This window comes from Cynocephalus volans, chromosome 2, assembly GCF_027409185.1.
Source record: "Cynocephalus volans isolate mCynVol1 chromosome 2, mCynVol1.pri, whole genome shotgun sequence".
Lineage (NCBI taxonomy): Eukaryota > Metazoa > Chordata > Mammalia > Dermoptera > Cynocephalidae > Cynocephalus > Cynocephalus volans.
In genome coordinates, this window is record NC_084461.1 from 176,518,198 (window position 1) to 176,533,850 (window position 15,653).

A 15,653-nucleotide genomic window follows, 5' to 3' on the forward strand; every position below is an offset into this window, starting at 1 on the left:
GATCCTGGGCAAGTCACATCTCATATTCAATTTTTTAAACTTTTTTATTTTTCTTACAAGGTAGAAGTACCTTGGCAAACACTTCCTGAACTATCAGGAAGAACTATCAGAATAGCGGGAGCATCAGCATATCTCTAGATACTAAATTTAGTGACATGATAGGTTTGAAAGAACTCAGACACTGGAAACAATGAGGGAAGATTGAAGGAATGAGAGTGTGTTTAGAGAGCACTGTAGGCAGATCCTCTCAGGTATGAGGTACTACACCTTCATGCACCCCTCAGTGAGTAACTTTTCCTAGACCCTCGCTTATCCTTCTCAGCCAAAATCACCTCTAGTTTTTGAAAGCTAGTCCAAACCTTCCTAACATCACCCAGCCTTTGACAGGTATTGTATGAGGTATTGTCAACCAAACCTTGTGCACTCCAGGCAGAGTCAATAATGGCGTGGACCAAGCAAAGCCACGATCTTTGCCTGTCTGGAACTCTCTGGCCTTTTCTCTTTAGAACTAGTAATGGGGTTCAGGCCAGAGGGGTGTTCTTTCAGGTGGGATTCCTATTCATAGGGTGCCCTCCTTCAAATTTTGTAACACCTACTTTATTCCAAAAAAAAAAAAAAAAAAAAAAAACCCAGACCATCACTTAGTACCCCAATCTCCCTCCTAAAAGCCACTGTCCCTGAAAATTAGGTCTCGTATGAACTTCTGTAAACTCAAACCAGGAGTGCTAGAAAAGCTATACAGTGCGGAAGATCAAAAACTTCCCTTCTTGAAGAGACTCCAAGAAACCCCACAAAGGAAGACTTGGTCTGCACACACTCCATAATTTATTCCACGGGAATTTGGAGGTATTTCACTAGTACTGTTAATATGCTCATCTTACACATGTGTAAAGTACATGTCACATAGATTAATAACACGCTCCTTCATGGCACAGCTGGAATGTGACCTCAACTCGCTCAACTCCCGCGGTCGCGCCGTCTGCAGAACAGCTCGCCACACCCAAGCCCCGTTCCTGGAGCTTCTGGAATCAGCTTTTGGCCACCTGGAGCGCACACCAGGCCTTCTGGCAGCGCACCGTCTTCTGACAAAGCAGTCGTGGAAAGCACCGCAGGAGTCTCCCCTTCCCGGCCCAGGCCCGCGGCTCTCCGTCACCTCAGGCCCTGCCCGCCAGAGACCCATTAGGGTCCCGCCTCCACCAGGCGCTGCGACACCCATGCCGGCCCCCAGGGTCTCCCCACGCTCATGGGGTTCATCTGTCACCCTTAGCAACCTCCAGGGACGCAGAATCCAACCCCCGACTCTAGAAAGAAGCAGAGAGGGGCCTGCAGCACCGAAAGTTTCCGGTGGAAGATGGCGGAAGTCGGCAGAGCGCACATGCGCAGAAGAAACTCGGAAGTCCTTCCCATGGGCCTGTGCTGGTGACGTCATTGAAGGGCGAGACTACATTTCCCGCAAGCCTCTGCTGTTCTCCCTTGGGAAGGAAAGGAGGAAGTTTTATTTCCCCCTCAGAGTTCTGTTACCAGGAGACCAGGACCTGATGAGTGAGGAATGGTCTCTATCCACATGACAGCGATGGGAAATTCTGGTTCTTTATCGTCGATGATATTAATAAGTAACTTTATTTTTTTTCGTTCTTATATAGGTATTATAGTTATGGACCCCACTTCTACTTCTTAAAAATGGTCTCTAAAGCGTGAAAAATCATATCTATTTTACTTTAAATTTGTTAACAAACAAGAAGTTAATATGGTAATAACTCTCTTCCAACTCATTAAAAATTGTTCTCACTCACTAATTTTTGTTTTCAATGGATTATATCACACAGTTGAAAAAACTTCTCTAATGTAATACTGTAACTAAATGGCGGGGTCGTAGGGTAGGTGCCCTCCATAATCCTTGTGCCAGTTTCCACTTTTAGTGTTTCAGTTGACGACAGACCACAAATACCATCGTGGTTCTATAAGATTGTAATGGCTATATCATGCAGCCTAGGTGTGTAGTGTCTATACCACCTAGGTTTGTGTAAGTACAATGATGTTCGCATGACAGAATTGCCTAATGACGCATTTCTCAGAACGTATTCTTGTCATTAAGCGACACATGACTATATTTGCCCAGAAAGTCATGTTTCATCCATCCATCCTTCTATTTATCTATCAAGTCTTTATTCATTTTTGTCTGTTTATTTGTGGTTTTTAGTGTGTGTGTGTGTGAGAGAGAGAGAGAGAGAGAGAGAGAGACCTGAACTTTGTCTTTACTTCTCTAGTTTTTGCCACAAACTAGGCCAGGCATTCTGGATACCACCAAATTCCTCTTCAACCAGGAAAATGTCCAGCTTGAGTGATCAGTGTTGATGTGGTCTTAAGTGGTGGAATGGAAGGTGGGGTGGGTGAATGAGGCGTGGGAGAGGTGTGACGCTTGCCCAAGGCCTATCCCTGTTTTTTTCTCTTTTCCTAATGTACCTGCCTTGTTCAAATTCCTCTATCTTCTCTGATCCTACAGTTGCCCCTTGGTAACTCTATTCTGCAGATCCAGGGATCTCAGCCTCAATTTTCACAGAGCCCTCTTATCTCAGACTATGGAATCCCTACTCTCCATTCCTCAGAGCCCTGGATCCCAGGTGTCTCTCTAAAACACCTATTGGTGTGATATCTGGGGATCCTTTAAATACAGGAAGATTGGCAGGGGTTGGGTGGGGGAAATCAGTGACTAAAATTACACCCTCTATAATATACATTATTTCCCCTCTTAGTGGGCCTCAGTCATCTATTCATTCAAATGAAGACAGTAATACACATGTGGATATATAGACCTCACCCTGAGCCCACCTCTAATAAAGGCCAAGAATGCAAACCATTTTCTCCCCTATGAAGGTAAATCCTTAAATCCAAGGAGAGGAGGCTCAGCGATGGTACCTACCTAGGTATCCACACTAGCCACGTATTGTAGTTTTTGGTGTTCAAGTCTACACTTCTCCTTTTTATATGATTTGATGATTTTGTTTTTGTTTTTGTTTTTTAAACAAAACTTGAAACATAATTGATTGTGTGTATTTATGAGCTACAGAGTTGACTATCAGTATTTGTGTACAATATGTGATGATCAAACCAATATTATTAGTATGCTCATCATTACAAATTGTAATCGTTCTTTGTATCCATTACCAATTTCTCCCTAATCCCACTCCTCCTCCCTCTTTCCTTTGTTAAAGTTATTACTAAATATTTTGCTTTTGATTCTACTGTAACTAGAATTGTTTTCTTAATTTCATTTTTTGATTGTTAATTTCTCATATACAGGAATACTAATGATTTTTTAATATTGATCTTGTATACTGTTACTTTCCTGAACTTGTTTGTTAGCTCTAATAGTTTTTATTGAATTCCTCACAATTTTCCAAATACAAGATCATGTCATCTCTGGATGAAAATGGTTGTACTTCTTCCTTTCCAATCTAGATGACATTTATTTATTTCTGTTGCCTAATTGTCCTGCCTCGCACCTTCAGTACGATGACAAATAGATGTGGAGAGAGGACATAAGTGCACAGGCTTTAACCATTAAGTATAATGTCAGCTATGGATTTTTCACATGCCCTTTATCAGTTTGAATACGTTCCTTTCTATTCCTACTTTGTTGAATGTTTTCATCATAAAACAATGTTTGATTTTTGTCAAATTCATTTTCTGCATCTATTGGGATACTTGTTTGGGTTTCTTTATAGTTGTATTGATATGGTGTATTTATTAAATAGTTTTTCCTCAGAGCAGGCCTTGTTAAGAAAAACAGAATGCTCTGGCATATTTCAAAGTAGTTTGCCTTTGTCCCTTCCACAGGTAGAAGCAGGTGGGGACAGTTCTTTACTGATAGATGTTGAACATAACTGGCACCATTTTAGGCAAAATGGCCTAAAATGGCCACAAAATGGCTGCCAACCCCTCCCCCTTATCTTTACAAGAAGACTCGTGACTTCTGCAAAATAGAAACCCTTTTGCTTCTGCTTGGGTGCAATGCCCCTCTCTCGCAATGCCCTTCCTTGACTGCTTCAGCCAGCCCTTAGCACCCTACAGCCCATATAAGCTCTCCCACCCCAACAAAAGTTGTTGCTCTCCATTTTGAGTGCAGGCCGTCAGATTCTTTTCCTTTAATAAAGCTTGATTGGTACCCAGCATTTCAGCTCACTTTCTTTCATTTACTATTTACTATAGGAGCCTGGTAAAACTCCTGGAGGTCAGTTTCACAATATTGTGTCCCCCCCATCCCCATGACTGTGTCCCTCTAAAGTTTTCATATCACAGTTGTCCATACTGAGCCTCCAGAAATTCATCATAACTCAGGTTTTTCTGCCCTGGAACTGGTTCCCATGGTGATTTTTGTAGGTGAACCTGTGCTCCTGTAAGCTGTGACTCCCTATATTTGCCTGTCTGTCTCTCCAAACCTGGGGCAAGTTTGCCCTGTGTCCTCCCTTTTCTTATGGACCCAAGAAGAGTTGTTTATTATTCTGTCTCTTTAGCTTTTTATTTGTTGTTATGATGAAGTGATGACCTCCAAGCTCCTTACATGCAGAAATAGAACCTGAAACATATTTCTGAAAGTTACTTCTCAATGTCTATGTGGATAATCAGATGATTTTTCTCTATAGAAATATGAATGTGATGATTATCTTAGTATACTTAATATTGAGCTTTACCTCTTTTATGGAATAAACTCAGAAAATTCCTCCTTGGTCTTCATAGTCTATTTCTCTTTCTCTATTTCTTAAATATTAATTTTTTTGAGATTCTGTACTTGTTTCTGTTTTTCTTTTCGTCTTTTAGGTTTATTCACTCTGATAGCTTCAGGTACCATTGAAATTCTGATGCTTTCCAAATCCTTATCTTCAGCTGAGATCTTGCTCCTGGACTCTGGAATCATATATCCAATTGCCAGTTGGACTTCCCTTTATAGGAGACATCACATGTTTCAAATATGATGTGGCCAAGTCTATGTCATTTCTGCCCTCGTATTCTTCCATATTCCAAATTTTACATTACAGCAGCAATACCTACTAGCTGCTTATATGGAAATGAGCTGCAAGTAAAACTCCCCTTTTTCTCTGCACAGCAAATTAGTACCAAGGATGTTTTTGTGTATCTTTTCTTTTATCTCTTTTAGGATTACTTCCCTATTTTATATTCTTACTACTCTGTGTCTGGCTGATGTAGGTGGTCATCTATCACACCCTTTTCTTCTCCTTGACGCTCCCTTAAACACATACTCATTCTTTTTCCAGGGAATGACTATTAAAATGCAAATTGACTATATAAGTTACCTCATATATAACTTGTCTCATATTCATGAACCCTTGGTGCACATGGAAGAGCTAAACATCTTTGGTTTTTCAGTGACATGCAACCTCATAATACAAAGTACAACTACATTTTCCCCTTTCTTACCCCAGTCTGCATTGAAATTTTGTCTAAATTTATTCATATAACATATTTCAGATATGTCTTTATACTTATTTCTTCATACCAGATTATAAGCTCATTGAAGAAACAGAATTTTATTCATACTTTTATCCCTAGCATCAAGGATAGTTCTAGATTTATAAGGCAAATTTTGTAATAGAATTGTTAGTAACTAATAAGTTATTACAGTGGCAGAGTATTCCTCTTGTCATTTTTTCTTCCCATCACGTGGAGTACAAAGAATCTGTATCTTATGTAAGATGTATATAAAACACATGCACACAAAGAATAGTGAACTCCCAGATTCCTATTTTGTGACCCAGTGCTGGTGACTCAAGTTGAGGAGAAATATGCCCTTACAGGGATTGGTGGTGTTTGAGAATGTGGCTGTGGACTTCACATGGGAGCAGTGACTGCACTTGGATGATGCTCAGAGGACTTTGTACAGGGACATGATCCTGGAGATCTACAGCAGCCTAGTGTCATTAGGTGAGTAAAACTCCCCAGTATCACCCAAGAGAAACACTTTTCTCTTTTTTCATAAATATGGGAAACATTTGTAAGGTTTAATGCTATTTAGGTAAGACTCTATTTCATGAAGAATGTGTCACCTCTCTCAAATAAAAGGTTCAAATTCATTCAAGGGGCCTTCGTTACACAACTTCTAAAGCAGAGCTGTTGTCATTCTTCCAAGGACCTGACTTAGAAGTTTGGCAAAGTCCTATGTTATTTCTTATTAACAGGGCACTGGATTTCCAAACCTGAGGTGATCTTCCAGCTGGAGCAAGGAGCAGAGCCATAGTCTATAGAAGAACTCTCAAACCAGAGCCTCCCAGGTCAGTCAGTGCACACTGGGAAGGGAGGCTGGGAAGAATGCAGCCTGGCAGATGTTGGCAGTGTTCAGCTGCTTTCACCAATTTTTCTCATTTCAGGTCTGCATTCATCAAATATGAGCATTATATAGTCTCTAGGGAGGGCTTTCAAGCATTTATCCCCACCTATTGCTTTGCTGAATTTTTTATACTTATCCAAAATCTAATCTCTACCTTCCTCTTTTTAGCCATTTTTCTTTGCTATTTATTTCCTCAGTTTGCTCAGTTGCCCTCTTTTTCTCCATTCCCATAGACTTTTTTTCCAGATATTTATTCATGTATTAATTTATTCTTTCAACACATCTCAATCAAGCTTATTTCAAGCACTGGTAACTTTATAGTAGTACTGATAATGGCAGTGATCAAAGTAATGTCCCTTTTCCTAGTTTATATTCTGGTAAGAGGGAAACAAGAAAACACTATATATTGAGTAGTTATATAAGTACACAGGGAACAATTAATCAGAGCAAGAGAGTGGGGGGGGAAATGGGGTGTGATAATTTAGGAAGGATGATCGGGAAAGGCAGTTTTAGGGGATTATTGTTTACTTTGACATAACTTCTGTTTGAATTAACTCTGTCAGTATTGACTTGTAATACACAGGCAAATATAAAATCTAGATTTGAGAGAGGATATCACTATTGTAGATATAAATTTTGTAATTGTTAGCTTAAAGCTGGTATTTAAAGTCATACTTATAGAGGAAGCCACCCATGGAGTTGATAAAATGAGAAAAGAGGTCCAGGAGTGAGCCTTGTGTAGGACATCAGAAGTCATGAAGCTGAGGAGGAAGGACATGGCACAGGAACATGGAAAAGGGAGGTCCTAAGCTTGGGAGGAGAACCAGGAGAGTCTGGGTCCTGAGGCCAAGTGATTCCAAATGGTTCATGGTGAGGGGCTCAGATTTGTTTGGGAATGGAGTTTTAAAGTTAATGTTTCTCCTTCACTTTGTGGAAATCATTCTAAAATAACAAAGTGAATGGGAAATGTACAGGAGACTCCATTTTCCATAAAGCTAAAAGCTGAAACACCAATGAAACAAAAGCCTTCGGGAGCAGTGAGTTATCAAATGGGGGGAGGGAGGGTGTAACAGGAACTGGGGCGAGAGTGCCAGGACTGTTAATCTCTGAAGGAGCCAGAAAAAACACTTTTCAAAGAGGGTGGGCACTGCCTGGACCGCAGAATCAAATATTTTTTACCAGCAGGAAGGAATGGTGGATTGGAGCTTACTGTACTTATGATTCTAAGAAGTAGAAGAAGTTGGGTTAAATTAGGAATTTGAAGGAAGCTATCTTTGTCTAGCAAAGGTAAGAAGAAATTATGTATTTGAAAAACTTTCAGATGCCTATAGACATTCCCCAGGGAAGATTGAACTAAACCAACATTTGTGCAAAATTTTAATTTTAAGCCTTATTCCTGTTTAGGGGACAGACAAATGGGCCTCATCCACATCCTCCAAGTAGCTGATTCAGGAAATCCTAGCCACTTTCAAAGCAGAATAATGAGAAATATGCTAGCATTAGACACACACTGTTGTTTTAAGAATAAAATAGAGAAAAAGAACAGGAGGAAAAAATAGCAGGTGATAAGCAATTAGTTTAAAATTATGACTATGCAGAGGTGAATAATTTAAACAAATATTTCTTTATGACTTGAAAAATAAAATAATAAATGAGCAAAAAGCATGATTTAACATTAGAAAATTTGTTGATGTAATATATTACATTAAGACAGTATGAAGAAAAACAATATACTTGTAAAACCAACATCCATTATTGATTTTCATACACTCTTATGCCACTAGGACAAGTAGAAATTTCTTTACTGTACATAAGCATTCTATAAAATATGCTTATGTGTGGCTCATGGATATGGTTATTTTTTCTCACTTCAGATATTCAGACCATCAATGAGCTAATTGAGAGGAGCCAAGAAAGTCACTGTAGACATTTATAGCAGGTTGTCATCACCAACCACAACACATCAACTGAGGAGAGAGAGGAATTAGAAAAACCATTCAATTTGAGCTCAAACCATATATCAAATCTGATTATAAATAATGGAAACTATTCAGGAATGAGGACTGAGCAGTTTAATGTATGTCAGAAAACACTTCTCCGTAGAGAGCTAGATGAGATGCAGTCTGAAGGGGAACCTGATACCCATAAGATGACTGGGAAATCTCTCAGACAACCTGAACATCATAGTCAGCTTCCCTAATTCAAACAGGGTAGCAGCCTTTTGAATATGTTGAACAAGGGAAAGTCTTCAACAGAGGCAATATTATTGACACATAAGAGGGATCATATGGGACAGACCTCCTGTAAATAAAGTGAACATGGGAAAGCCTGTGATAAGTCAGCTCTCATTGTCAAACAGACTCAGGTAAGGAGCAAAACTTTTCAATGTCATGTATGTGGGAAAACATTCTATAGAAAGTCTAAACTCACAAAACACCAGAAAATACAAGCAGGAGAGAAACCTTATAAATGTAGTGAATGTGAGAAATCCTTCGTTGAGAAATCAGTCCTTGGAGTACATCAGAGAACACATTCAGAGGAGAAGCCCTATGCATGTACCAAACATGAGAAATCTTTTTCTTATAAGTCAGACCTTACTAGATGTAGAATTCATACAGTAGATAAACCCTATAAATGTGATGAGTGAAGGAAAATCTACTAGGAGGCACACCTCACTGTATATCAGAAAACTCATACAGAAGAGAAACGGTATAAATGTAGTCAATGTGGGAAAACCTTCTACCATAAGTCAGCTCTTATTGTACATCACAGAATTCATATAGGAGAGAAACCATATGAATGTAACAAATGTGGGAAAACCTTTCACCAGAAGTCAGACCTCACTGTACATCAGAGAATACACACACAGGGAAAACCCTATGAATGTAATGAATGTGGGAAAACCTTCTGCCAGAACTCACACCTCAGGGTGCATCAAGGTACTCATACAGGGGAGAAAATAAATGAATGTAAAGAATGTAGGAAAAGATTCTACTATAAGTCAGTCCTCACAGTACATGAGAGAATTCACATGGGGAGAAGCCATATGAATGTACTGAATGTGGAAAAACTGTTTCCCAGAAGTTAGTCCTCACTGTACATGAGAGAACTCACACAGGAGAAAAGCCACATAAATGTAAAGTATGTGGGAAATCTTTCAGCACAAAGTTAGGCCTCACCGTGCATGACAGAACTCACACAGGAGAAAAACCATATGAATGTAATAAATGTGGAAAAACATTTTGCCTGAAGTCAGCCCTCACTGAACATCAGATCATTCACAGGTCAAAAACTCTATGAATGTAATGAATGTGGAAAAACCTTTCACCAGAAATTAGCCCTCAACAAGCACCAGGGTACTCACACCGGAGAAACCATATGAATGTAATGAATGTGGGAAAACCTTCTACAGTAAGTCAGCCCTCATTGTGCATCAGAGAACTCACACAGGGGAAAAACCATATGAATGTAAAGTGTGTAGGAAAAATTTCTACTAGAAATAAGCCCTCACTGTACATCAGAGAATTCACACAAGGGAGAAACCCTATAAATATAAGATATGGGGAAAAGCCTTCCATAAGTCATACTTCAGCAAGCATCAGAGAACTCACACAGGGCAGAAATCCTGTTTGGCAGAGATTATGTGTTTTCCTAAGACCACTCTCTTTTCTTTTGGACACACAGCCTGCATTCTCAGCCTCCCCTTACAGTGTGCAGGATTATGAAACTGAGCCCTTTTCAGGGAAATACAGACACAAGTTATGAACATTACTTTAAAGCCTAGCAGCAAAATATGTCCTTGCAGTTCTGCCTGGTTTCTCCTCCCCTCTTCAACTGATGACCCCAGGTTGGAGATAGCAGAGATCTTTGCACCTTTATCCCAAACCCGCCATTTGTACTTTAAATGAATGAGAAATAAATATCTATTCTGTTGAGCCTCTCTGTATGTGTGATCTGTTTGCCTCAGACCACAAACAGCCCACTGTATCTAGTTCACTTTGTGAACGTTCCAGTCCTTGCACATGACAAGATTCACACAGGGGAGACTTATGTGCCACTTGTTATCCCCACATCAGCTTATGGAAAAATCAAAGAATTCCTGGGGAGAAACAACACATTGGAAAAGACTTACCAGGCAGAGATATCTCATTGAACACTGAGAATAAAGTGAGTTGTATGAAGTCTTCAATGGGTCGAGACTTTCAACAATACTTCCAACATTTTTTGTATCAGAAAATTTGAAATGAAGAGAGAACTATCAATTTATATAATATGGGTGTAAATTTTCAAGTAGATACATTAAGTATAGTATCAAAAATATTTTAGAAATATTTGTATACCAATAAATATGAGTGGTTATATTGCCTATTGGAGACATTTTGCTGTGTCTGGGGACATTTTTGGTTGTCAGAACTGGAGGTCAGGAGGTGCTACTACATCTAGTGGGTAGAGGACAGGGATGGTTCTGAACAGCCTGCAGTGCACAGAACAGCCCCCTTAAGTATGTAGGGTTTATGCATATGAGTTTTCTGTGTTAACAGGAATTTTACTTAATGGAAGTCAACATAATGTGGGTAGGGGATAGGTACACTTAATGTAACAAATATTGTAACTTACATTAGAATTTTCCTCATTAAAGCCACTCTAGCCTCTTTAATTCTTGTTAAAAATATGAATTCTGAAGTATTACACTACTTACTTTTTCCCTATTCTCCTACCATATGTACATTTGCATGACTATTTTTACCAATCTGTCTCTTAAGATAATTTTTTTCTAAAGTTTGAGTCACATGGTGAGGTACAGGTCCAGTTTCATTCTTCTGCATGTGGATGTCCAATTTTCCCAGAACCACTTATTTAAGAAGCAGCACAAGCAACAAAAGAAAAATAAACAAATAGGATTATATCAAACTAAAAAGCTTCTGCACAGTGAAGAAAACAATCAACAGAACGGAAAGAAAACCTATGGAATGGGAGAAAATATTTGCAAACTATACATCCAACAAGGGATTAATATCCAGAATACATAAAGAACTCAAACAACTATACAGTAAAAATAATAATAATGATAATAATAATAATCCAATTAAAAACTGGGCAAAGAAGATGAATAGACATTTTTCAAAGAAAGACATACAAATGGCCAACAGGTACATGCAAAAATGCTCAGCATCACTAATCAGAGAAATGCAAATCAAAACCACATTGAAATATCATCTCACCCTAGTTAGACTGCCCATTATTAAAAATGCCAAGAATAACAAATGCTGGCGAGGATGCAGGGAATGAGGAACTCTTCTACACTGTTGGTGGGACTGTAAATTAGCACAGACATTATGGAAAACAGTATGGAGATTCCTCATATAACTACAGGTAGAACTGCCATACAATCCAGCATTCCCACTACTAGGTTATAGCCAAAGGAATGGAAATCATCATGTCAGAGGGATGCCTGCACTAACATGTTCATCACAGCTCTATTTATAATAGCCAGAATATGGAACCACCCTAAGTGTCCATTGATGGATGACTGGATAAGGAAAATGTGGTATATATACACGATATATATATACACTACTCAGCCATAAAATAGAATGAAACTCTGCCATTCGCAGCAATATGAATGAGTATGGAGAAAGTTATGTTAAGTGAAATAAGCCAGACAAGAAAATTGAAATACCACATGTTTTCACTCATAACTAGGTGGTAAGAAAGAAGAAAGGAAGGGATGAAGGGAAAGAAAGAAAAGAAAAAGACCACAACAATATGCTGAACTTACAGGAGAGAACAAACCTAAGGATACTAGAGATGGGAAAGAAGAAGGGAAGGGATTTGGGGGGTGATAGGCCCAGTATAGGGCATAAAGAAAAATTACTGTTGTTAATAATGAATATGCTAATAATAAAAAATAAAAATAAATAAATAACGTTTAAGCCAGTCGATGGGTCTAATAGAAACATCTCCATAGAAATGTACAAATCAGGCACATAATTGTTAACAGCTTAAGTCTGAGTTAACTTAAACATCTGTGGACAATAGCACTCATTTCATCCTACTCAGTGAAAAGCAGTTTCTGGAAGGAAAATTTCCCTTTGTTCCTATTCCTCATATCTTTAAACAGGGCATGAGCACAGGTATGAGTGTGTGTACCAAGCACTGTGTACATGAGGAATCTCTTATGTTTCTATTTCCACTGATGGGGTGCTGCATGTGTGCTTTGTCATTATAAGGGCAACCTGGTAAATTACAGCTCCAGTTGTTGTCTGTGACTTTTGACACCTTAACCTCCCTGGGCTTCTATTTCTTTAAAAAGGGAGTAATAATAAAACCTGCCTCAGAGGGTCATTATGAGGAGTACATTAGATAGTAAATTGCTATGAACATTACCCGGCACCTGGTAAACAGTATATGATCTGTAGCTATGACGGTATGGGTTATTATCACAATTTACAAAATTACCCTAATAAATTGGTAGGAGGTGATAACAGACGCTTGCCTACACAAGAACCATCTCTCACTTTTTGTTGAAGTCTTGATTCGGTTTTGCTATGATTCATAAACAGAGTTATTCGGGGATTTATCTTGGTTGAGATTTTAATGAGGAGCTCAGAATAATCTTTCCTTTTGTGGTCATTTTTAGCTGTGTATGTGATGCAGCTCTGTCTAGGAACTTACTAGGAAGATTCTGTGGCATGTCTGGGAAAGTTTCCTCAAAGGAAAAGGGGCTGCTCTGTTTTGTGACATTTATGCAGAGCTTTAGGTTTCCGTGGTTTTAGAGGAAATAGCCACCAACTTACTGGTTCAAAACAACACACATTTACCACTTCACAGTTTCTATGGGTCAGGAGTCTGGGCACGGCTTAGCCAGGTCCTCTGCTCAGGAACTCAGAAGGCTGCAATCAAGGTTTTGGCTGCACTACATTTTAATTTGGGAAACTCTGCTTTCAAGCTCTTACATGTTTGGGCAGAATTTATTCCCTTATATGACTGAGGGCCCAGTTTCTCACTGGCTGTCGATGAAAGGCCACCCACAGTTTCCTGCTCCATGGCCCTCTCCATACACAGGGCACTCAGGCTGCTTGCTTCTCTAGAGCTAGTGAGGGAGGGTTTTACTCTGGTCTGCTAGGATAGTCTGATGTAACAACATAATCATGGCAGTGACATCCCTACCCCTTTGCCATATTCTGCTGGTTAGAGCCAAGTCTAAGTTCCCACCTATACTCCAGGGCAGAGAATTGCATGAAGGTGTGACTCAGAGGTCACATTAGGGCAAGAACCACATGTAGATCATACATCTTTTGGGGGGAGGTGCAATGAAGTTGTGATTTTCTGTTTCAGAAAGTGGAAGGTAACAACTCTCTGAGATTAATGACAGTTACCCACTTCAGAAATATTACATTTGTTTATTTTTTTCTTTTGTTGCCTGTGCTTTTGGGGTCTTATTCATAAAGTCTTTGCCCAGTCCTAAGTCCTGAAGGGAATAAATTCTGCCCAAATATGTATGAGCTTAAAAGCAGAGTTTCCCAACTTAAAATGCAGTGCGGCCAAAACCTTGATTGCAGCCTTCTGAGTTCCCTATGAAGTGTTTTCCCTGTTTTCTTCTAGGAGTTTTATGGATCCAGTTCTTAAGTCATTAATCCATTTTGAGTTGATTTTGGTATATGGCAGATGTATGGGTCTAGTTTCATTCTTCTACACATAGTTATCCAATTTTCCAAGAATCATTTACTGAAGAGAATGTCTTTTCCCCAGTGTATATTTTTGGTGCCTTTGTCAAAGATCAGTTGGCTGTAAGTACCTGGGTTGATTTCTGGGTTCTTTATTCTGTTCCATTGGTCCATGTGTCTGTTTTTATGCCAATACCATGCTACCATGCTGTTTTGGTTACTATAGCTTTGTAGTATAATTTGAAGTTAGGTAGTGTAAGGCATCTGGGTGTTTTTGTTTCTTCCCCCTCTCAGGATTGATTTGGCTATTCAGGGTCTTTTTTTGTTCCATATAAGTGTTAGGATTGTTTTGTCTATGTATTTTGATGGAAATCACATTGAATTTGTAGATGGCTTTGGGTAGTATGGACATTTTCACTACATTGATTCTTCCAATCCATGAACAAGAAATGTCCTTCTATCTTTTGGTGTCCTCTTTAATTTCTTTCAGCAGTGATTTATAGTTCTCATTGTAGAGATCTTTCACCTCCTTGTTTAGATTTATTCCCAGGTATTTTATTGTTTTAGTGACTATTGCAAATGGGCTTGCTTTCTTGATTTTTCTTCCAGTTTGTTGTTGGAGTGTAAAAACACTACTGATTTTTGCATATTGATTTTGTATCCTGCAACCTTACTCAATTTGTTTATCAGCTCTAAGAGTTTTTTGGTAGAGTCTCTCGGGTTTTCTATGTATAGAATCATGTCATCTACAAACAGGGACAACATGACTTCATCTTTTCCTGTTTGGATGCCCTTTATTTCTTTCTCTTCTCTAATTGCTCTGGCAAGTACTTCCAATACTATGTTAGATAGGAGTGGTGAGAACTGGCATCCTTGTCTTATTCCTGTTCATAAAAGAAACGCTTTCAGCTTTTCCCCATTCTGGATGATACTGGCAGTGTGATTTTCATATATGGTTTTTATTGTGTTGAGATACCTTCCTTCCATACCTAATTTGCTGAGAGTCTTTATCATGAAGAAAAGTATGGAGATTCCTCAAACAACTACAGATAGAACAATAAGATCCAGCAATCCCACTACTGGGCATATATCCAGAGGATTGGAAATCATCACGTCAAAGGGATACCTGCACTCCCATGTTTATCACAAGTCTATTTACAATAGCCAGCCTATGGAACCAACCTAAATGTTCATCAGTGGATGACTGGATAAGGAAAATGTGGTATATACACATGATGCAATACTATTCAGCCATAAAAAAAGAATGAAATTCTTCCATTTGCAGCAACAAGGATGAGTCTGGAGAAAATTATGCTAAATTAAACAATGCAGGTGTTTAATTTAGAAAGAGCAATTCCACATGTTCTCATAAGTGGAAGCCAAATCCATAAATAAAGAAAGAGAGAGAAAGAATCAACAATCACAAAAATACATTAAACTTTTAGGAGAGAAAAGAACTGTGGTTACTAGAGGTGGAAAAGGGGAGGGGTGGGGGAGAGAGGAGTTAACAAGAAATTGGTTAATGGACAGAAAGAATGATTATATTTCATAATGGTGAATAAGCTAACTATCCTGATCTTACAATCACACATTGTGCTCAACTACCGAAAGTCAATTTTGTACCCCACATATATGTATAATAA